Source organism: Strigops habroptila, chromosome 1 (assembly GCF_004027225.2).
Source record: "Strigops habroptila isolate Jane chromosome 1, bStrHab1.2.pri, whole genome shotgun sequence".
NCBI classification, from domain to species: domain Eukaryota; kingdom Metazoa; phylum Chordata; class Aves; order Psittaciformes; family Psittacidae; genus Strigops; species Strigops habroptila.
In genome coordinates, this window is record NC_044277.2 from 104,075,540 (window position 1) to 104,099,966 (window position 24,427).

The window sequence follows — 24,427 nt, forward strand, 5'->3', positions numbered from 1 at the left end:
AAACACCTCCTCCCCCAAGTCAAATGTCATGATTAAGCTTCAGTTTTGTAGTGGTTTGCAGACACAGTTGTGTAAATGCTGAGCACCTCATGGAGCCCCCAGAAACTTCCTGAAATCAAACACTGAATTTGTCTCTTGTGAATAACACCAAACCACAAACCAGTCTTTTCATGTGCCTTTATCACATCAGATCTTCAGGGGATTTTGTAGTCTTAGAGTGAGCCAAAGTAAACCTATTTTTCATGCATTACCATTAACCTATAAAATCTACATTTTCTCTTTTGTTAGAAGAGTTTTGTAGCCCTTGGTGATAAACATTGATAATCATTGCTGAACATTTTTAAATGTGCCTATTTAAACTTGGTATGAGTATTCTGCAGATAGTTTTCTCAGTGTCCCTCTGAAGTGTTTGCATGCTTTCTGCAAAGAAAATAAATAGAACAAATATTATGGCACGACAACTTGGTCAATTATTAGCCTTTGCATACCCAGATCACAGCCCTTCTTTACAAGGACACATGTTAATATATAATAGAAGCGCATTTCAGTTCTTTTTTAATTGATTTTTCAGACGCTTATTTTAATCTTATGAGGTCAGCTGGAAAGTAAGTTGACCAGAGAGGCCTTTCAGCAAAATGAGCCACTAGCCACACATGAGAAATACAACTGGAGCTAAACGTATGAAGAAGTCCCAGGCTGGCATTCAACATGCACCCACCAGCCTCGCTTAAGTCTGGGTGAACTGTCCATAATGGTCTTAAACTGTAATTCTAACACTTCTCTCATCAGAGAGATGTAATAAACGTCAAATCTACAACCCACTTTTCTCAGGTGACTGGTGCCTACCACATTGGTGACTATCCCTGTGAAGATGCAATTGCTATTTAATATACAATCATCATTTTGAGGATGTAGAAATGGTAAGTGGGGAAACAGCAAACAAGTTTAATCTGATTTTGTGCATAGGAAATGAGGTGGCAGAGAACCCAAAATGGCCAGGCAAAGTGCACACAGCAATCAAAATTTTTGTGGCTATGTTCAGAGACAGAATGAGGGAAATGTGAGAGAGAAAGGTTTTATTCTGAGATTAAGGCATGTCAGAGTATTGCAAACCAAAATATTCCTAACATGTAGTCACAGATAAAAATGACCAGAGAAAGATAGCAGAAAATTAGAAAACAGTAGACAGAGAATAGCAAACTGATTCATGCAGCCTGAAGACAAAAACTGAGTCAAGGGGCCAGAGACCAAGAAGTAGCCTGGACTCACCTGGCTCACTGGGAGACTTTTGATAAGATAGAAGAAAGTTGTATCAGAACAGTCAAGTTCAGCCTTCAACAGACTGCCTGGACTTTGTACTGTTTTGTCAGACACTGGCAGTTTTAATGCAAGGAGGACTGTATTAGAGGTCATCATACTGTGCTGAGACCTCGTTTATTCTGTACCAAGTTCAAAGTCTTACAGAGGTAAGAACACCTGAAGAAGGTTACACAGAGGTGTAAAGGTACAAGGTCTGTACACTCCTATACACAACCCTGCACACAAACCCAAAGAATACTTACATTGTATGTTCAACATAGCTAGTGGCTAAACTCTCCTACCTCTTTGCTAAGCAGAGGTGTGAGGGGTTCAGGAGGAAAAAGGCCCTTGTAACTCAGAGTTCCTGAAACTGTCTTTCTAGAAACACCAATTCCCAGTTTTGCCATCCATTTATCTTCTAGTATTGTATTTAGATTGCTAAAAATAAGCTAATTTAAGGTGCACTTTCAAATGGAATTATAATATTTATTTCTTATTAATGAATTGCACATTATATATTTATAAGTTATGATTTGCTACATTTGACACCCTGTCTGAAGGGACCTATAAAGGAAAAAAAACCCAACAAAACAATTCAAAATTGAAGCCAGGAATGTGTTCTAATCAAAGTGTACAACAGAAAAATTAATCAGGCATTTTAAAGAGAGTACAGAGCATACAGAAATGATCTGATCTCCTTCATTAACATGAGTCTGAGTGTCCTACCATAAGAGATATGAAAGGGAAAGCTGTAGGTGACAAGACAGTCTGCTGAAACAGACGGTTCCAGGAGACTTTAGGCTGAAACAGCAGTTCCAGGAGACTCCGAGTAACCTCTTTATCCTAGAACATTAAAGATGTAGCTCTAAAGTTTTCTAGGTGAACCAAGTCTGATATAGATAAGAGAAACTAATCAATCTGTCAGCCTCTTACTGGATGAGATGCTGGAGCAGGTATGAAAGGGCTTTATTGCCAAACACAATGTTAGTAACCCATCTTGTATCTTTTTGTCATTTTCTCCATTATTGAAATTCTTGTATTCTTCAGTATTTTTTCTCCCTAAACCTTCTCTAGTGGCAAAGCAGATTCTACATGTCTGACATACGAATACAGCACTCCATTCAGCATCATGAATCTATTACTTGGTGGGTAAGTGGCAAACTCCTGGCATACGCATTGCACACCACTTGTGGGACTCCCACAAGTCATAAAGGAGATCTACCACTGAGCTGCAAGCTTTGAGCCCCAGGCAGACAGCACGAGTTCCTGGGGTGAAAAGCAACACTTGCGTAGCAAGTTTTAGTCCAAGTCTCCTTGGCAAGCAGTGAAGTAATGGAGGGGTTACAGATTTAGGGTCATCACTACAGTACTATTTTTTAAGCTGGCAGTCTAAATTACACCTCAGCTTATACTGGTGAGGTTCTCTAATGTCACATATCTCAGGTAATACATTAGTGAGATGCAGGTGGATTTAATTAGATCCAAAAACTTGACAGGAAAACCAAAAAGAGTTTGGAACTGTCTGGGTAGATCCAGGACAGAAGCCTGAATGCAGCAAACACTTTTCTGTTTACATTGTCTTGGGGTTTAAAGTGTGTTCATCTGCAGTTTGGGATGGGTCCACATGCTTTATGAGTTTGTTTTTCATTTTGTTGCATCAGAAAAAATCTATATATAAACCTGGAAACCTGAGATACCCGAGTTTCTTTTAGCAGTATGGACTTTACCCTGGCCACACAACGCATGCATACATGCTATTAAAGAGTAAAGTTTCCACCTCTTAGCACCTGTGAGGAAAACCTCAAGAAATTGATCAGTACAGACAAACAGGTGTGCAAGGAACCTGGAATAAGAATACTGAGACCTCTGTATTAGCTTAAATGCCCCCCTAATGGCAATCTGAAAGCCATCATTGTTAAGCAAGTTTATCATTAACTTATTAATACACTTAACAATTATATTTTTTGTTCATTGTTTCTTGCGTAAGAAAACAAAGACAGGTCAAGACTTACACACAAATGCCTTGGTAACCCAAATTGTACGATGTATCTGCTATTGGGCCACATTCTCTATCTTCCAGTCAGGATGAAATCAAACTAGCAGAATATCTGACATATCCTCTGGGAATTTTCTTACAGGCAGTTAGACGATGTCTATTGCAGTGTTCAAGGCCAGGTTGGACAGGGCTTTGAGCAACCTGGTCTAGTGCGAGGTGTCCCTGCCCATGGCAGGGGGGTTGGAACTAGATGATCTTAAGGTCCTTTCCAACCCAAACCATTCCACGATTTTATGATTCTATGATCCCCTTGCCCCCTATCCCCAGCAGGGACCCGATCCCATATGGCTCATTCACCATCCCTGAGATTAGCGGTCTGAGGCAAGAACAAAGAAAGCAACAGAGTCCTCCCATATGGGAGTTTTGCCCAAGAGAAATCTTAGGGGGGTTAAGTTCTGTGCTATTGTTTTATCGTTTGTAACCCTGGACTTGTAAGTCTTCTTTATATCAAAGGGCTGTGGAATGATAAAGGGTTTAACACAGATACAATGCAGTAATAATATAATATCCTACATATCCATGAAACATTCTCTGGGAGCCAAACAGAATCAGACAAAAATGTTTTTAAAAGCCATAGCTGGAAGAGCAAAGCTGTCTTTTCCTTCTGTTCTGAGTCAGCTTTGGCAGGAATGGCTATACTGCAGAAAGCACACAATAATTTTTCTACTTTCAAATGTGAAAGAGAGTAAGAACTCTGTTACAGGCATATTGCATTATAAAAGGATGATCTAAGAAAGCACATGTCGTGTGGTTTACACAAATATCACTGACATTACAGTTTCTCCTGGTTTTGTTCAGGCTCTCTCCTGGACAGCATGTAGGACACCAATGATCTATATTATCTGCAAACAGATAAAAATTTAATTCCAGGTGAATGCTTTTGTCTATGGAGAAACCCACTGAAGTCAGCAGAGCTCACTGTGCACAAAAAAGCATGGTACTTTTAGTCCAGCTACAGCATTAGATTTTTAGATCCTGACTTTCAGAACAGTTCAGCATATTATAGTGCTCCAAAAGCAACCTGTAGCAGCTAGGAACAGGCAGCTAAATCATCTTAAAACCAGGCCCATATCACCATATATGACTAGAACCTTCTGGCTTAAACTTTGCATGACAGGCAACATGTGTACCATTAGTCTAAGGGAATTTCTCTCTTCTGCCTGCTTTTGCCAACAATGTTGGCTAGTGAAGACTGCTGTGTGAAGGAAAAAAATATCTTGCAGCTTACCCTCTCAATTTCAACCCTTCATCCCTAGAACACACAGATTTAAAGCAACCTTTTCTGCAATATAAGAAATAAAACATCTGGCTGCCCAGAAGGCCTCACCCAAGACAAAACAGTCCTTCGGTTAATCTATCTCCCTGGCTCAGCCAGATGTCAGGGAATCCAGAGCTTCCCAGACTTCTGGGAAGCAAGAAAATATCCTAAAATGCCATAGGTCAAACCATCTAATGCTTCTTTGCTGTCTCTGATCCATAGCTGTTAGGGAACTGCCAGTCCTCAGACTGGTGGCTATTGGCGGTATGCTGGTAGCAGCACTAGCTGGCAGGATGCTGTCACTGCTAGGATTGAGCCGTTCGTCTTTGCACAGCAAAAATGAAGTCGCCTCCCAGACTGCATTCCAGAAAAGGCCAGGCAGATGAAATTGCCCCTCTGTGAAAAAGGGTGGGGGAATAAAAGGCAAACAGGAATGTGCACGTACATTGTAGAGATTTGTTTTGTTGGGGTTTTTTTTTTTAGCTAAATACTTCTGGTGTGTTGGAAGCAAAGAAATAGCCTTTGGCTAATACCTGCATATTAAAATGTGAGTTGATTACTATCAAAAATACTTTGTGACCTAAAATGAAACTCTGCGTAATCATCACAAGTGGCAATTAGCAAAGTGAAGAACTAAACTTCTTTAAATCACAGAATCATAGAATGGTCTGTGTTGGAAGGGACCTTTTAAGATCACCTAGTCGAACCCCTCAGCAATGAGCAAGTTCATCTTCAACTAGATCATGTTGCTCAGAGCCCCATCCAGCCTGACCTTGAATGTTACCAGGGATGTGGCATCCACTATCCCTCTGGGCAAACTGTGCAAGTATTTTACCACCCTCATTGTAAAAAATACCTTCCTTATATCTAGTCTAAGCCACCATCATGGTGACTTTGCCAGGCAGAGTACTCAAAAACCTAAGTTCCACTTTAATTTAAAAAGCTTAAATTGGTTTTACTTTGCATGGTCTGGTTTTCTTCATAGGGAAGGGTTTCACTGTTATATGACATGATTTGATGGCACTGTACCAGCAATGCTCTCCACATTTCTCTGCTGTTAGTAACAACTACTCTCACTATTTCAGTCCTGTGTTTCAGTTATTTATATGGACCTCTATTACCAGAAAATCAGTCAGCGTCACAAACTTACTTCCCATCACTCCTTATCTCCCTTTCCCGTAAGTCAAATACATCTTCTTATTCCCACTGATGAGCTGAGGAATGGAGGCACAGTGAGAAGTGATTTGTATATGACAGTTGGTGGTCTAAGAAGAAATTGAGCATACATCTACAGAATCCTGGTTGGAAGCCAAACCAGATGACCACATTTGAACCAAATCGAACTAAATCAAATAAAGGCTTTCTGCAGCACTCAGCATGATGTTATTTATGCCTTCAAATAGCATATCTGTTTCCCAGATCTTCCTGTCCAATTATTTAAAGGCTTGGTCCAACAGAGATAACATACAGAATGTGACTGTCAAAAGATCTGCTGCCAGCTGCAGTCACCTGCAGGGACTGGGAAGAAAGAAATGTCTGATGATAGCATCAAGACTTTGGCTAGGACTACTAAGCTTCATAAAGCTGTCATTGTCTGAAAAGTGATGTCTGTTCCTTCTGCATCATGATGGAACCAGCAATGATCCATCCCTTGGCTCTTACCCAAAGAAAGGCCAAAGAGAAATGTGAAAAACAAAGGAAATGAGCAGACCGCTGTTGCCTGCCTCTGCCCCCAACCACAACCCACACGAGCTGTTTGTTGTTTTGGCAGGAGAGCAGGCTCTGAATAAGCAAGAAGAGCTGAAGCTGGCAGAACAGCCAAAAAAGTATTTAGAATTGTTTATGTATGAATGATTGCAGGGTGGGAAGAGCAGACATCTTCTATTTGGATAGATCAGGTAAAGCCCCGGGGGCTGCGCTGAAAACAGAGCCCTTTGCAATCAGATGAGTAACATGATCCTGAACTGCTTTCTCTTCTCCCTCTGTGCAGACTCAAAGTTACAGTTGAGCTTTGCCTTGGAGTCCTATTGAACACTGCATTCGCAGGCACTTCCTACATCCTGCTATAGCCCAGAGGATGCCTACCACTTTAATCCTCTTTATTAACAGCTCTCAGTTTTAATGTGTTGTAGGCAAGGTTCACTTGCCGAACTCAAATGGCCTTGGAATATTTCTATGGTATATTTACCTCCCTCTGATTTTATTACAATAGTGATACTTGGCACTTCTATACTACCTCCTATAGGGGAGAGACAGGCCCATCACTAATAATATAGTGTGATACCACCAGCTATGCTTGATTGCATTTTAATTCTGCGCAGGGAACAGGGAACCAGTCTAAATGTGATGCCCATTTTGCACAGCTAAAAATCTGAGAAACTGCGGTTATTTGGAATGTTCACCATTGCCTTTATTGTAAACACAGCCACTATGGGGCAGCAACGCTTAAGCAGTCATCAATGCACACAGAAATTTAAGTGTCCTTTGCATCTCCGAGAGTCCTGATGAGGCTGGTAAGTGTAGTTACCCTCCCTCTGCAGACAAGGGGGCAGATGCAAAGGTTAAGAGGTTAACACCCTCTGCTGTAAGCATATTTCCCCAATCGGGGTGACTTAGTAGTGACTTGGGAACCATTACAGTTTTTGAAGGTGATACTGAGATAAGGCAACACCGACCCTGCTTTAAGTAGTTTATATGTCTATTCTGAGAAATGTTGTCAACAACTCATAGCTTGCGGATGTTTGAACTTCACTTGCACATGGTGCCAAATTATACGTTCTCAGGAGGATCACGCCTACATGCAAACAGGCAAGTTGCTATTTGCTTTTGCCATTTTCCCAGAGGAAATGATGGTGCCAGACAAGCGTGAGCAGACCAACCTCATATAGTATGTCTGGCTTTGTGGTTTGTAACTCAGGAAGGAGAAAGGATGAGCACTCCCACTACACTTTGTGTAACTGCCCAGGGATGCAGAAGGGTGACTCTAATCCAAGAGAGCTCTAATCCAGAGATTCTCTCTACCCAGATTAACTCTCTGGAATCAGACACACGAGAACTTTCCAAATCTGAATCAAGATTTTCTTGGAATTTCTCACTATTCTTCATTGCCCTCGATTCCTATAGCGTCTACACTAAGCCTAAATGTAGATTTGGCCCAGAGCTGAGAATGGAGATTGTAACTGATACGAGGTTGATAATGAAGAGAGAACTATATCATAACCATCACTTAGAGACATAAGTAAACTAAAACAATATAGAAACCATTTTTTTTCCAGTTTTCCAATTCCAATTTCCATCAAAATGAAGACAAGGAGACCATCAAAACTGGTTTGGGTAAACCACAGAAAATTCTTTTTAACTACTGGCTAAAACCAGGAAATCAGATGTTATAATCTCTCCTGAGGACGAATTTTGAGCCAGATCTCTGACATGAAAAACTACCATGCCTCTGTGTAATGTGACAGCGTTTCTCTTGTCTTGCATTAATTATTTGACAGATCAAGATTTTCTGAGTTTAAATATATTCAATAATAATTATCAGTTTTGTTTAATGTAAATTGGTTACTAAGCAAGAAAACAATCTATTTTAGTTTTCATCTTATCTTTGCAATACATAAAGAATTTTCTAAACCTTTCTTTGCCCTCTAAGCACAAATGACATGAAACAAAACCTTTAGTTCAATCAAAATTTGCACTTCTTGCTAGACTGCCACATTAATTGTCTTACCATGACAAACAAGCAGATGAAATAGATTCACTTAATGAGCCTGGATAAAAGAGGAAACAAAAGAAGAAGGAAAAAAAAAAAAAACACCTCAGTAATTGAAATTGGTAGGTTTGATTTTCTTTGTGTAGGTGCCAAGATATAAGAAGTGGGCATTGAAAAGTTACCTTTAAATAAGCTCCCCAGAAGTAAGAGTTATCCATGCTAAAGTTAAATCAATGCTACAGGCTACACTATGAAGAGGGATAGCTGTAAGTGTACATTTCTTGAATGTCAGAAAGAGCCTGGACATGACAGTATAGATCTCTTTGCAGGTTAATTCATCCTCTTTCTTTGCAGGGTGAAGACACAACCTGAGACAGTAAATAAGCTACATGCCTCCTCATGCAGAGCACTATGACTTTTCAAAGACCATATAGTTTTAACTATAAAAATTAGCAGGGTGAAGAGCTGCCCTGTTGCTTTCTTAAGTTTTCTCCCAGGTTGGTGTGACACATGGGTGCTGCACCAGGCAAGAATCATATACAGACTCAGGTGGAGAGGGCATCCCAAAGGGCTTAAGAGCTACATATGTCTAGCTTTTATATACCCACTATTGGGTTAGACCAGCTTTCTACAGGACATTAAAAATATTAATTAAATGACTAAACTGTACATTGAAACATGCAGTGCAGTGAACTTCTGCCAAAGAAAGTGGTAATAAAACCGAGGGGGAGAGACATTTACCTAAATGTGTTCAGGCTGTTCAACAAATTGCTTACCCCGTGTACTGTTGTGGGGACCCACCTAGTGAAAACACGCAGAATTGCACCAAACCAGAAAATGAAAGAAAGGGAATGTTGAGCCAAGGAGACAATTATAAAATATAACTTAGAAGCTTCCAAGTGGTGAAACATGTGGCAAGACAAGAGAGACCGCAAATTCCAGCCAACCTACAATCCCCATCTGGTGTTACTTTGCAACTCTCAGATAACTTGGTTCCATACTAAGGTACAGCATAAGCTTGCGTTTAGGAGAATGGATAACGTATTTTGGTGCAGTGCCAGAAGACATATTTGGGACCTATACTCATTACTACCAGCCTGAGCACCAACAAAACCAGCAGTTGGTCTCTGTAAAATCAGAAGAATGGCTTTATTAAAAACCACTAGAAGATATTCCACTTTGTCTCCTCTTTTTTAGATTATCTTTTTAATTAGAGTCTTGTAGGATGAGCCATCACTTTACGTAGGTGCCAAATCTTCACGGTTTTATTCCTCTCACCACAAGAGCTGGAGGCTTTCATTACAGTGAGCACCGAAATTTTTACCTTATTTCTTTTGGCCACAAAGGCTCTAAGAACACCACTAAGATTCTTTATTTTACAACAGATTTTTGTATAATGAAGTGCTGCAAATTTTATTACAGTCAATAGCAATCTGTTCAAAGGGATTTGCCCTCATTTCCTCATTTCCCTGTCCTCACTTCTCTAACCCTCCAGAGAACAAAAACTTTCTTAAGTAATAAATCTCCAAAATATGTAGACATTAAAACCAGATACCTGGCTAAACCATCAGCATTTTCTCTAAATGATACAAAATTATATAGCCTTCTTTCCATCACTAGGACATACAAAAGGGTAGAGAATTGGTATTTATTTAGTATTGAAAATAGCTAATAATACTTTGTCTACTTGAATGAAGCAGCAAACATCTTTTGTCTTGCCATGTGAAGATCCTCTAAAACAAAGCTGCAAATACTAAACATCCAGTTAGAAATAGCCATGTTATAGTGCAGGAAATCCCCCAAACTCTCAGAACCACTTGCATTTGATTTTCCTCTTGTCTATACATTTTTAAGTCCACATGGTTTATATGATTTTATTTCCAGAGAAGTCCAGATAACCAACCCCAGGGAACCACTGGCTAGCATCTAGAGCCAGCACTTCAGTTTGGAGAACAGCCATACCAATTTGGAGGCAAGAACAGAATTCTAGTTTATGTATCCTAATTACAATTTTCTTCTCTTCCTTGACAAGACTATTCCAAGAAAAGCCTGACTCTTCTAAATACTTCTTAAGACAACCAGCCTAATCTCAGATCTTGAAAATATTTTATTTCCACTTTTCTCTCTTCTTACCTTTTCACGATACTACTACTTAGCATTTTTCTAACAAGTGATACCTTACATAAAGTTCTACCTGAAAACTAGGGCTCTTGTAAAAGTGTGTGCTAGTAGTCTGAGCACTGCTACTTGGGACACAAAGACTCTCCTCATGGTTCTGGAGTCCACGCAAACATCAAGGCACACAGGCTGTACTCGCCTTCAGCCTGTGCAACCACTAGTGTCTCTGAAAGAAAGGGAAGCAGGCATTATTATTAGAGCACTGTTTCTTTGGAGCAGTGATTTTTGATCCAGTAATAGGAACAAAAGGCCTTGCTCTCTAAGGCCTCCCTCATTGGCTCAGCACCTTCTATTCCTCCCTTCCTCTTTGCTGAAATAGTTCCTTTTCTCCTGTCTCTTCCTTTGCTTCTGCTGCCTCTTCTCAGCAGCCCCAAGTAAGTAGAAATTGCTGTAGGGTTCTTCCCTGTATTGCTGTAGATTCTTCTGACAGGGTATATTATTGCTTGTGGTGACTGGAGACACATTGCTGCAAAGGCAGTTTTGGGGTCCTGTAACCCTCACAGAGCTATAAAGGAAACATCTGAGCAAAGAAGGAGACTCCTCTCTCTGTGGCTCTCCAAAGCCTCTCTAAGTCCTCCCACTGAAAATGTTACCTAAAACAGAGAAGCTTACTTCTAATTCTGCTTATTGTAAATGGCAGTTAGATCCTAAATGGCATGGCTACCAATCCCTCTTCTGCAGGTGTGTGGGCTTCTGTAGCTTCCATTTACCTTTTACACTTTCTTATCTTCTGTCAATACTGTCCTGCTCTGACCATGCACAATGTCTCAACAGAAATAAATAGCTGAGGTTTATAACACCAGGGGGCATCTTAAAACTTGGATAGAATGTTATGCTATCTCCTTGTTCAGCACAACGTCTATCCAGGACAGATTTTTGCAGTATTTACCTTACATTTTCACCATTTTCTTTTGGCAGTATACTTCTTTCAGAGCTTGACATTTTCGAAGTGTGATGGTTTCCTCCAGTCATTCATCTAATTGCCTGCTAATCCTTCACTAAAATTATTAACATAAAGGTCATGCCATTTGCATAGGGTTTTTTAATAGGCCCTAAAATAATCTTGAGCTTTTTAATTAAACAGGGGGGTTTCATGCTGAAATAAGGAGTAAATTTACAAGTAACTGCACAGCTCTTGGTTTCTATATAGATCAATTAGAATATTTATTTTCTCATTTGTTTTCATCATTTATTGAAATCAAGTTTATCGCACTTCAAAAACTCACATTTTAGAAACACAGCTTTTGATAGCTTCCCCTAGCAGTTCTCTGCTAAATCCCCAAGAGATGATGGGGACTTTTTTTGTTTCACTTTGGAGTTGCCTAGGAATTCTAAGAGAGGTCAGCTGTCCTTGTTTGTAGAGATACATAATTGCCAGCAAGAAACTGTGCCTGGCCACAAGTGCTTTTAATCTAAATAGATGAAATAGACACAAGTAGGGGGTAAGGATTTTCTCAACGTACTGTGTGTAACAAATGAAGACCTCAAGCAATAAACCCAGATTTACGGAGGGAGTACTTTGAGAACAGTTATGTCTCCTAATTCTTATCCTCTTAGCCAGAAGAATATAATTTCTCTTCAGTTTCTCAACTATGTATGGTAAGATAGGAAACACAACTACTATTGAATTTCACATATTCTCCTTGGAAAAAACAATACAAAGATCAGGTATACTGCTAGTAGATCTCAGGCCTTTGAACAAATAGAATTATTTAGAGTAGAAGTTTCTAGATGGTTGTCTGGATGTTCATTAAATTGTACAGTTGTGAACTATTTTTTAGGATGGGTTACAGAAACAGCAGACACGAATGACAAATTGGAGAGGGAAATGGAAGAAGAAGGGCTACAAGCCCTGTGATTCTGTGATTACAACAGATAGTAAAGTTGCTACAGAGAAGCAGGAATTGCCCCCAGTTGGTATGAATCAATGGAATTTTGTAAAACCAATGGGAAAAGAAGAGCTAAAATGAAACCATGAATATTACTGGATAATCATCCTTTGCTCATTACATATACTTTTTATGCTTCTCTCAGTGCTAGAAAAGTGAAAATTCCATCTTTGATAATGCAGAAAATGAAACTGTAGTGGTGGGGGGGGGAGGAAGGCTCAGCATCCTGAAAGCCAATCATGTGCTGGGCTGCACCAAAAGAAGTGTGACCAGCGCTGGGGCACCCAACATAACAAGGACATGGAGCTGTTGAGGCAAGTCCAGAGGAAGGCCAAGAAAATGATCAGAGGGCTGGAGCACCTCTCCTACGGAGACAGGCTGAGAGAGCTGGGCTTGTTCAGCCTGGACAAGAGAAGGCTCTGGGGAGACCTTAAAGCAGCTTCAAGTGCCTAAAGGAGCCTACAAGAAATCTGGAGAAGGACTTTTTAAAAAGGCAGGTTGTTGCAAGATAAGAGAGAGTGGCTTTAAGCTGACAGAAGGTAGGTTTACATTAGATATTAGGAAGAAATTCCTTACTGTAAGGGTACTGAGGCCCTGGCACAGGTTGCCCAGAGAAGCTGTGGCTGCCCCATCCCTGGCAGTGTTCAAGGCCAGGTTGGACGGGGCTTGGAGCAACCTGCTCTAGTGGAAGGTGTCCCTGCCCATGGCAGGGGGTTGGAACTAAATGATCTTTAAGCTCCCTTCCAACCCAAACCACTCTGTGATTCTATGATCCTGTTATACAATAGGTATGGGGATAGAGGCTGAGGTACCTTTTGATGAAAGATACTTGGACGATTATACCCACTGTGAGAATTACCAAAAAGATACCTGTAAAACAGAAGTGCCACAGCTCAGGCTTGGGGTCTTTGTCTCAGTGTGAACTCTATCTAACCTCTGCTTACATGACATAACTAAAGGTTTTGGTTTCCATGCTTTAGATAGTCTGAATCTTTCTCACATACTTACCTATGAAAATTCTGTTTCAGACGTTCTTATCAAAACAGGAAGACAGAGTGATGCAACAGAGTGAGCACTGAAGGACTTGGTTCTATTTTTTGTCTGCCACTGTTCTGCTGGGTGACCTGGGACAAACAACTTCATCTTTTTGTGCTTTAACTTCCATATCTGTAAAAAGAAGATAATGAGACTTACCTCCTCTGCAAACAAACTGTTTTTCCCTTCTTATCAGGTAATAGAAACGAAGATGGAAGGAAACTCTTGGCAGAGTTCTAATATAATTCATTGGGAACAAAGCCCATTTAATTATGAGATTTCTGGGTTTTATGGGATTGTTTTGATTCTCAAAACTTTGCAAAACAGTCCAGAATGGAAAAGAAATCAGTCCAAGCTGGCCCAGACCCGAGCCTGTGAAGTGTTCTTAGCACACTTGAGCAATACTGGACAGAACCTTTAGCCAATTACCTTCCTCTAGAGATTCCAAGGAATGTTTTATTTCAGGGGGAAAAAAAAAAGACAGAAAATGTAGCATCTCACTCCCAGATCTTAAGAGTGAGAACTTCTGAACACCAAAACCAGATGGAATTTTGTCCGCAACACTTCAAAGATAAAACACAACTTTTCCACAGTTCTGGAGAGACTCTACAGAAAATATCAGAACAGTGGTGTTAAGAAGTACAGAAAACTAAAACAAATTGGGCTGAAAAATGAAGGAAAAAAGTTGAGCGTGATGATACTATCCTGTACTCGGCACTGGTGAGGCCACACCTTGAGTACTGTGTTCAGTTCTGGGCCACTCACTACAAGAAAAACACTGAGGTGCTGGAGCAGGTCCAGAGAAGGGCAATGAAGCTGGTGAAGGGTCTGGAGAACAAGTCTTATGAGGAACAGCTGAGGCAACTGGGGTTCTTTAATCTGGAGAAATGAAGGCTGAGGGGGGACCTTATCGCTTCCTACAAGGTGAGGTGAGGTGGGGGTCAGTCTCTTCTCCCAAGTAACAAGTGAAAGGAGCAGAGGAAACGGCCTCAAGCTGTGCCAGGGGAGGTTTAGATTGGATATTAGGAAAAATTTCTTCACAGGGAGGGTGATCAGGCATTGGAACAGGCTGCCTAGGGAAGTGGAGGAATCACCATCCTTGAAGTGTTCAAAAACTGTGTAGATGAGGCCCTCAGTGATATGGTTTAGTGGTGGTCTTGGCAGTCCTGGGTTAGTGGTTGGACTTGGTGATCTTAAACGTCTTTTCTAACCTAGTTGATTCTATGATTCTATGATTCTCTGTATGCTCAGTGCTGCAATTCCTTGCTAAGACAAAACATGGCAAGATCCTTAGATTTGTGAATTCTCCCAAGCACTCACACAACTCCAGTTGTGTGACATTCCCAGTCACTCACACAACTGGCTTCTCTCTCATGTTCCTGCAAATTTTTGGGCCACATCACATATGCTCATCATTTCACCCTATAACTTCTTTCCTGTTTCATTAGCATGGGTTAATGTTAATATATTTAGCTGGTTCGTAGATGTTATCCATGTCACATGCATGGGAAAAAGGAGAGTGCCTTCTCATTATATCGTATTCGGTTTGTTCTTGTCTGTGGCTTGTCTTGAAGAGCAGGACATTTGAGAGATACAGATGCTTTGTTAACAGCAGTGGTGCTAGGAGGGAGCCTTTATTCTTTATTGTGCTATGAAGGCATTCTGTCAATAAATATCAAATGGGAACACTGCTGCAGTAGAACAATTGGTGACCAATGCAGTTTTAAAAGCAGAAAGGCTCCTTCATAGCTTGTTTTAAGATATCCAAAAAACAAAGTCAGAGCTTGCTGACTTGTTTTGTTAAAACTTTAATCAGCCCACAGGGACAGCATTAGTGCTAAAAGTTTTGTATTTCCAATGAGAGAATGTAAACAATACGAAACGTGAGAGATTGAGGAAAAAACTGATTCTGCTTTCCAAAACTTATCTAATTATCATCTGACGTTTCTAGTTATCTTTCTTTCTAATTTCTTTGGCCTGAATCTTAGCCCAAATTCTTCTTAGGCAAGTTCTGCTACCCTAACAAGATTTAACTGGTCTGATTCACAGAAGGGTGTAAAGCCTGTCATCAAACCAACCAGTTTTGATTTACCTTTGTACAAAATTTCCCTTTCAGCTACAGAATCTAATAGTTCAGGAATTTGTCATTCTGGTGGCTTCATCAGCAGTACCTGTGGTTGTCCCAGAAGTCTTGGCCATCTGGATTCTCCCAGGTTTAGGGAGTCATGCAGCTGTGTTCAAAGTGACACTACACATCAACGCAACATTATACAAAGCACCATGAATCTAAACCTTCACACAATCCTCATTATCAACAGATCTGAGTGTTCTAAGAAGGTTTTTCATACATAATCTCCTGTATTCTTCCCCTAAATTGAACCCAGCTGAAACAACTTGGTGGGCTGACTGGCTAAGGAAGCTTAAAGAAATAGCATTAAAAAGCTAAGCAATATGCCCCCTGGAACAGCCTGGCAAAACCTATACATTCTGACACCTGCACTGCAGTGCCCCCATGCAGATGTTTTCATCTGAATTTAAGTTCTTTCTGCAGTCAACAGAAAACTACTCAAAACAATTAATGAAGCTGAGAGCTATTCAGCTGTTCAAAATACACTGATATATCTACCTTAAGGGGGTCTTGAATAGCTTGCTGTATCAACTATGAGCAGGGTTCAGCTTTCTAACCACAGGGGCTTAGTGACAACTGTGATGGTCTGAGATACCAAAGATTTCCATGTGAGACTTCAGACACGACAGGCTTTTTAGGAGACCTGCTTCTTCTTGGAACAGGAGGCCAGGTAGAAAACTCCACAATGCCTAAAATGGCATTTGATGCCTTCATTTATGTAACTAAATCCCACATTAGTTCTCTACTGAGTTTAAGGGGAGCTTAGACATCTGGTTCACATGGAGACACCTACACACTGAAACCCAAATTTAGGTGTCTTAATCTGCTGGCTGAATCCACCCCTTTACTTGGAGATTTCCTGAGCTGGCAGCTGCATTAGCATTATGTTTAAGAGGCCTCAATGGACATTTTTTCCATTTCAATTTCTAATCCACTCATGAGCACATTTATACTTTTGGTCTCTACAATACACTTGCAACAATTTACAACTGTAACTCAAGAGAACACATGCTTTCTTTTGTTTCTTTTAAATTTACTGCCTGGAAATTTTACTCAGGACACCTAAATCTTGTGCTATAAGATACACAGAACACACTTTCACTATGACAATAGATTTTTATGCCATTATCACATTCCTTCATAGTCCTTTTCCAAGTTAAACCATTCCAGTGTATTTAAACACTTCCCCCCCCCCCCCCCCCTTAAGGAAGCAATTCCACACCTCTGATCAGCTCACTGCTTCTCTCTGCACCTTTCTCAGTGCTTTATGGAGAATTCCAGACAATCTTCAAGACGTACAAGCATTTTTGTGTTTTACAACAGTATTCCATCTTGTTCTTTTTGCCTTTTCACCTACTACAAAGCACAGAACTGATGTTTTCAATAGACTAGCCACAACAGCTCCACGGATTCTTTCCTGAGTACTCCTGATGAATTTAAGGGTACATGGGATGAACTTGTTCTACAGGCTTTTCCTCAGTAGTAGATAACAGTCCCTCTCTTCTATTCAGACACTTACTTTTGCAAAGCTGTTTAGAATATAATCTCTTTGAGACCTCTGCCCACTGTCAAATTTGATTAATATAGCTCAAATACTTTTGAAATCTTGGGAACAGAGAGCAGATCAGATAAACCTATATACATATTCTGAGTTGTCATTTGACCCTCTTTCTTTCAGAAAGCAGGCAAAAAACCATGTTAAGTTATATGCAGCAAAAGTAACAGCAGGAAGGAAGAGTCTGAGAGCAACCACATAAACTTCCTCCTTCCCCAAATACTCCAAATAAACCATCCAGCACTTACAAGGGCTTGTTTACTCCATTCAGAACTAGTCACACAGGAACTCTACCAGGGGACGTGCAGACTCTGACTTCAGCCATGGACAGACCATAGGCAAACTATTATAAAAGGAAACGACTGAAACAAATGCCAAGTTCTCCCAGTTATTGAAACTCCAGAAGTTGGAGTTTCCTCCAGTCTTCTCTATCACAGCCGGTCAACAAGCTCTACGCATTAGCTGGAGAAATTAGTTCTGAACAATTTGGATTTAGAAAAACAGCATACATTAATTCTGGGGAATTTATGCACACATACATAAATTTGGGGATATTTGCCTGGGTTTTTTTGTTCCTCCTCCCCAAAATAGAAAAGCCAATCTAAGAAAAGAGACAAGACTTAAAAAACGTATTTTGTAACTCAGTGTCTCTCTCGTGCCATTTCTGTGACTCAGATGTGGCAACAACAGAAACATTTGATAAATGAATTTTCAGTGCTTGAGTACATATGAATCCTAAATTCTGACTGCAACCCACATTGCCAGAAGATTACTTTGGGTTATGACTTCTTGCCAGCACTTTCATATGAGTTCTTGTCCCTTGCTGTGAGCGTGAAGGAACTGGGTCAATTAGTTAACACCAACAAGTTATCACAGAGTATATTAAGCAATTGGGCTGGGCAGATTATTATTATCAGGGATTTTGAGAAATGAAACATATGTCTCAAAGAACTTACACTAAAGGACACTAAAAAGTAGCATTTATTAATTCTGTTAATAAAATGATAATCCAAGCACCAGGGAAACTCTTTTCGATAAGAACTAAAATAGCTATTTGGGTAGATTAAGTACCTGGAATTACAAGGTAGGCAAGAACTGGCCAAAATAGAAAGACTTCACTGATAATGGTTGTGCAGAAAGCAGATAGTGTATGTGCTGAGGTTGCTTTTACCTGAAAGAGCTTAACATACACCACCAGTCCTTGGGCTAAATTATTATGAGAGATCAAAGCTGCACGAGCCATTATGAAACAGGAATTCTGAAAAGCTGGCTGATACGGATGCTGACTATGTGGCTATCTCATTTAACTGCACACACTACTTTCATCTTGATCCCTGCTACCTCCTTGTCATCCACCTGCTAACCCCTCCACAGTCACTCCTTTTCCTTTCACTTCAGCTTCTGATTATATATTGCCTTTTTGCCCTCTGTACTTTAGTGCTGCAGCTACAGCTTTTTGACAAGTTCTGTATTCTGCTCTATTTATGTTGTTATAAAGCACCTTGCCATAATCTCTGGACACCAGGAGCAATATTCATCAAAGAACAGGCTCCAGTGTGTCAACCCTGGTTTAATTTCCACTTCACTCAAATGAAATCTGCCATCTTCAAAGTGTCACTCAGCAGCTCAAGTTCTGTATCTGGGTATTCACAAACAAGTTCCCACTCCTGACTCTGCTGAGCAAATCTGACAGTTTGTTCTTGAACCTCACCAAGGTTTACAAACCCAACATGCTTTGGGAGTTTCACCCTCCCATCCCGAAAGGACACCTGCCAAGTCAGGTCCTGCCCAAGGACAACAGTGAAGCTACCCCACAACCCTTTTTGTCTACTATGTCAGCAGTTACATCACTTACTCTGGATATGAAAGATCTGAGGATTCAACATGCCTCTCCACCTGCGAGGATGTAAACTCTTTGTCGCTACAGATGCACATTAACTGCCAAGCTTGGGTGACCTTAGGGTAATCGTGGTTGATTTCTCTCAGCTATCTTCCCCTTCCCACTGAACTGAAGAAACCAGTCCGCACATCCCAGACAGCTAGTCAAACTACATGGTGAGGAAAACACTGCTAGTATGGCCCAGACTAGCCTCCATCAGCCTGACCTACGCCTCTTTTCTCTCCTTCAAAGCCTCCCCCAGGGCTTTGAAGGGGAGAATGTCTTCCATTCTCCCCATTAAGAAGAATGGGGCCATTAAGCCCAAAGCAGACACCTCCTTGAAGGGCTGTTAAGGGCTTTAATCTTCAGAGAGCTGCAGGGGAACGTGCAAGCCTGGCAGAATGGGCAGACTCCGAGGGGAAAGGGGGACTGAAGACCGCACAGCCACAGTCCTCCAGCCGTGAATCCCCCGCAGGTTCATGGCCGTGCACTGCTCGGCACAAGGCGGGAGCCCCACCGCGCTCTCACCTCAAGGGCCGCCATGTTTCCCCCCCGACCCGGCTCCCCCTGCCCCACCTCCCGTCATGGCGGCCGCGCCCCGGCCGCCTCACGTGACGGCTTCGGCTGGAGAAGGAGGGGGAAGGAGGCGGGCGCGGTCACGTGGCGGCTCAGCGGCGCGGGAGCGGTGCGCGCTGCCGCCGCCACTGCTGCTGAGGGCACGGTGCGGGCGGAGGGGCGATGCCGCCGCCGCGTCCCGCCGGCCGCCGCCGCGGTGAGTGCGGGGTGGCGGCTCCGGGGCTCCGAGGGACACGGGCGGGCGGTGTGAGGGAAGGCGAACCCCGGTGGGCGAGCAGGCGCCGGTGTAAGGGGCAGCGCTGGGGGGTGAGGAATGGGGCTGGCGGCGGCATCAGGCCGGCCCCTGTGGTTTTCCCGCCTGCCCTGAGGGAAGCGGCAGAACCTGGCCGGGGTGCAGCGGGTCCTGTTCCCTGCCGGCTCTGCCCGGGGTCACATTCAGGGCTTCCTCGTTTCAGGCTGAGGCGAGTAGCGCGGGCTCCCGGCAGCGGGCGGGTCGGTGGCCAAGCCTGCCGCATGGAGAGGGCTGCCAGGTCAACCTGAGCAGCAGCACCGCCCGGGCCGGCGCGGGTTGTGCCACATAGGGTGGAAGACAACGTAATTCCTAGTTTTTTAGCCTTTAAATGTATATGAAGGAGCAGCAGCAGTAGCCTGACTGCAAGTAGGTTGAAACTATGCAACTGTCAGCCCAAAATGTGAGGAGCCGTGCGTTAGTTTTGTTGCTCCTTTCATTGATTCGTCTGCACGACGAGGGCAGGCGTTGTTCTGTGGAGGGCTGATTGACCCCGTGGTGTGTTAAAGCTTTCGTATCCTTATGACTGGGAAATTTATTTTTAAACCGTTTCTACTTCTTTTTTTTGTTTGTTTGTTGTTGTTGTTCTTGTGGTTTTCAGCGTATACTTTGCAACATTGAGACTCCCTTTTCCTCCTAGCAAATATGTGTTATTCTACGTGGCTGGTCTCCAGCCCTTGTAGTCAGCTCCCATTGCCATGTGGTATTTTTCTTTCCTTTTTCTTTTTTCTTCTTTTTAGTCTTTATAAGGAAAGCTGTAACAGAAAATACTGATGGCTCATTAACTGTCTCCAAGTTACTTGCAAAGTAAAAGCAAGGTTCTCTCATCCCCTGTTTGCACGCAAACAGATGGAACTGAGCAAGCAACCTGCCAGTAGTGGGGAGCTTAGGTCGGACTCTTCTCTGCTGTAGTGGGACACTGGAAGCAAACTGCGTTCAGAAGCTGCTTGACCTTTATTCACTTCTTTCTGTAGGTGTCGGCCTTAAAACTGCCATTGAGACTAATTAAAACACTAATGCTTTCTAGTACAGAATCTCTGCCAAACTGTATCATGAGATGTTTTCAATATCAGTTGCAGGGCAGCTGCAGAAAGCCTAACAGAACTTTATAACTAGATATAAAGTACAGCCCCTACTCTTCCAAAGAAAAAAAAAAAAAAATCTCATGACCTGGCTTTGTTGCTGCTCTGTAAACAGTCTGTGCTTTATCTGTTTGGTCCTCTGTATTTGGAGTATTGTTTTCTGTTTGAAGGAATGTGGAAATCTCTTAATGCCAGTACAGTAATTATGCAGGTGGGCAGGATCATCAGCACTCTGCCAACATGCTTACTTGTTCTTTTTATAATATTTCTGGAAATGTATTTTCAGCATAAGATCAAATCCTTTCTTAGAAAGAGTAGTCTTACTCTTTCTAAGAGTATATGCTTTCAAGAATATTCAAGAATTAAATATTCTTGAATACTTCTTATTCTACCATCTGCTTTCTTTCCCCCCTTTCATATGGATCTCATCTAAGTAGGAGACTGCTCCCAGACATCTCTGAGTAGCTTAAGCTGATCCAAGTGCAGGCTGTGCCCAAGAAAGAATGGTACCAACCTCTTCCTGACAGTTTGTTTCTGCCCTGCTACTCTGTAGAAAACCTCTGCACATGTGAAATACTTTGGCTGGGATTTCTAGACCTCATTTTAGAACAGCATAAAGGTCCAGGTGGTTCCAGATGAGAGGCTTTTGATTAACAAGCAATTGGCCTCCCCTGGTATAACCATCTCTGAAGAACTGTGTGCCTTCTGCATGAGCTTTTCCTCATCTATTGGTAAGATAAGCTCCTGCAGAGTTTTAGGAGCTCTTCTGCAGCAGGGAAGGAAAGAAATAACGCTGTAGCTCTAATGAGCCTTCATCTCTCAGCCTCAGAGGAGGAAGCCAGCAATCTAAGTGACATGTGTTCTCGTTTAAGAGATTCTGACTGCAGATATTGGGGCTTGTTGCCCATCTTCTGCTATCTAATCACTTTGTCTCAGAGGATGCAAATCAATACTCCATTATGCATAAGTTAAGAGTTCCTCATAAGCTGCTGTGTGGCAGCAGTTGATGAGAATGGGTGAATCCCATGGGTCATCATTTTCATAGCAATGTAAAATAACAGTAGGTGTGATTCAAGCTTTTTAGGAGGAAGAAAGCCCTGAAACAGCAAGGCAAGGGAAATAAAGATGAATTGTTACTATCTTGAAAATTTGTCTGTACAAAACATGCTTCCTCATGTAAATGCTAGAAAACTCAGATTTTTGGTGGTAGTTATAGGGCATGTCTGTGGAGTGGCATAAAATGTGGGTCAAATAGGTGAGATTAGAAGTATTGGAGCAGATAGTAAAAATGAGGATTTCGGATCTTCCAGCAAGAAAGAATAGGGTGTCATGGCGGTGAAAAGAACAGAGGGAGGATCTCTCAGAACCTCAGCAGGTTCTGTAAAAAGACTGGGATCTGAGCAGCTGGCAGTTTGAATTTGGGACTGTGGCAGCTGTGTGGTGATTACTGAAGCAGAGAAGTAAGGGGAGATTTCCAGCTGAAGCAAAAAGGTAAAATTTTGGGGAAAAAAAAAAAAAACCAAAACAAAACCAATCATTCCTTTCTGTGACAGTTCAGTTTATCGACTTCCTGAACAGTTCCATCTGCGTGGCTGGGCAATACTACAGTTACAGGTATCCCTAAAACGAAGTAATTTTCTTTAGTACTATTAATTTTGGAGAGGTGCTGCAATACAACTGTGTTGCTTGCTGTTGGAGAGCAAAAAGCATGTTTGTGTATTTCAAGTGCAGAAATTAATGTTTATTCTTTCTCAAAAAATATTCCAGAGGTGAAGTCTGTTTCAGTCCCTGTTAGAGTGCGTGAGGTAGATCAGCCCTCTTGATTGTTATCTAAGGCTTCTTTTCAAAACATATGGTGGTTTGTGGAGATGAATGCATCTGCTGTTGCAGCTACTGTGTTAATGTATGAAGCACTGTTAGTACAAAGGCCTTGGCTGTTAAGCCAGTTCTTAGCAGCATGAGTAAATGCATTGTTCAGCTCGTTTTGTGTAAGAGTTGATAGTATCCACCACATCCTTCAACTGTGCTCAAGCATGTTTCTCATGTGAGTCAGCATTGTGTAGTAATTAGTGTAAATACGTTATTTGAAAACTCTAAAAAACCTAGAAATACACTGCAACTAGAAAGAGGAAATTAGGAGTCTGATCACACCGTTTCAATCGAAAGTTGACTTCAGGTATACGAAGTTTCGTATATTTTGTTGTATGAACTTCTGAACTACTTCCCTGAGATGTGAAAAAATACCAAGTCTGTAGGTTAGATATCTGACATTGTTCCTAAATGTAGAGTATGGATTGAAGTGCCTGTAAGAGTGATGTGCTGTGTCTCAGCCCTTTCTTGTGCAGTCTAGGGTTTTGGCAGCCAGATAACTTGCATGTTTGAAACTGGAATACACTGCTTAGGGGTGAATCAACTTTTCCACTGTTTGCACTAGTTAGAAACTCCTAATGCAGGGAACCTCAGGTCTTTGTGCTACCTACTTGATGTTTTGTAGTATGAGCAAGAAATAAGTGTGCAGGCTAGGGAGAAGTCAAGACTCCACTGCCCCATACTGCCCACAGGTAGGTACTTTGATGTCTTCACTGGCTCTAACATCAGTTTGGAGCTGGTGAGCTGCTGTAGTTTTCTCTCTTGTGTCAGTAGCGGCATTGCAATTTCTGCACTTCTGAGACTGAAGGTTTGCTGTGACTGACAAGTTATACCTGATCAGCTGTGCTACAGTGACTGTGTACACGTTCTAACCTCTCTTGCTGTGGAGCAAGCTACTTTGGCAAAAAAAAAATCCCTCTTGCACAGCAAGAAGGAAGGAATATGTGCATGAAGAAATGTTACAGAGCAGTAAGCTTACCTGCAATAACTTTTTGTCATTCCTAAGACTTCAACTGTGAGACATTGCACCACTTAAGAAGTCAAACTCTAAATGGACAGGTTAAGCTGATAAACTTGCAGAGGCATGCTGAAAAGAAGGTACCTCAGTAAGCAAATCCTATGTGCCAAACTGATTTAAGGAAATAATGAATGTTAGGAGCATGTTCACGGAAGTCTTCTTTTCAGTTTATGGAAAAATGTCCCAAGTATTACTTGGCTAGCTGGCACAGATTTTCTTATGCAGCTAAGGATAGCATATAGATGCTTTAAACCTTGGAGATGGCCTTAATTAAAACAGAGATCCTTTTCCAGGAAGCGCAGAACTATCTTGTTTTGATACACAGCCCCTTATGAATTGACCTTCATAAGTATTTTCACTATTTTGTGAATTCCTGAAGTCTAACATCAAGAACAAATTGGTCTCTGTTGATACCTCTCGTATATGTTAGAAGTGCTTTGTTTAGTTTCCCTGGATTAGCTAATTTTCTCAGCATGAATTTCTTCTCTCTTGTGTCAGCAGACACTGAGACTCACTGCTTGCGAAGCAAGAGAGGGCTATGTTTTGGATTGCACTCTGACCTGTGCTAGCAGTGTGTTGGAAAGCATGGCTCCTAGTGAAGTGGGAA

At 41.6% G+C, this 24,427-nt stretch overlaps 1 protein-coding gene across 1 annotated transcript in view; it reads left to right on the top strand.

Moving 5' to 3' along the window:
* Positions 1-19,651: 19,651 nt before the first annotated feature.
* The window catches only part of GALNT11 (polypeptide N-acetylgalactosaminyltransferase 11), a 50,239-nt gene continuing 45,463 nt past the window's right edge, over positions 19,652-24,427 (top strand). Inside the window, exon 1 of the mRNA XM_030478570.2 lies at positions 19,652-19,758. The gene's annotated coding sequence lies outside the window, so the exon portion shown is untranslated. The remainder of the gene's footprint in view (positions 19,759-24,427) is intronic.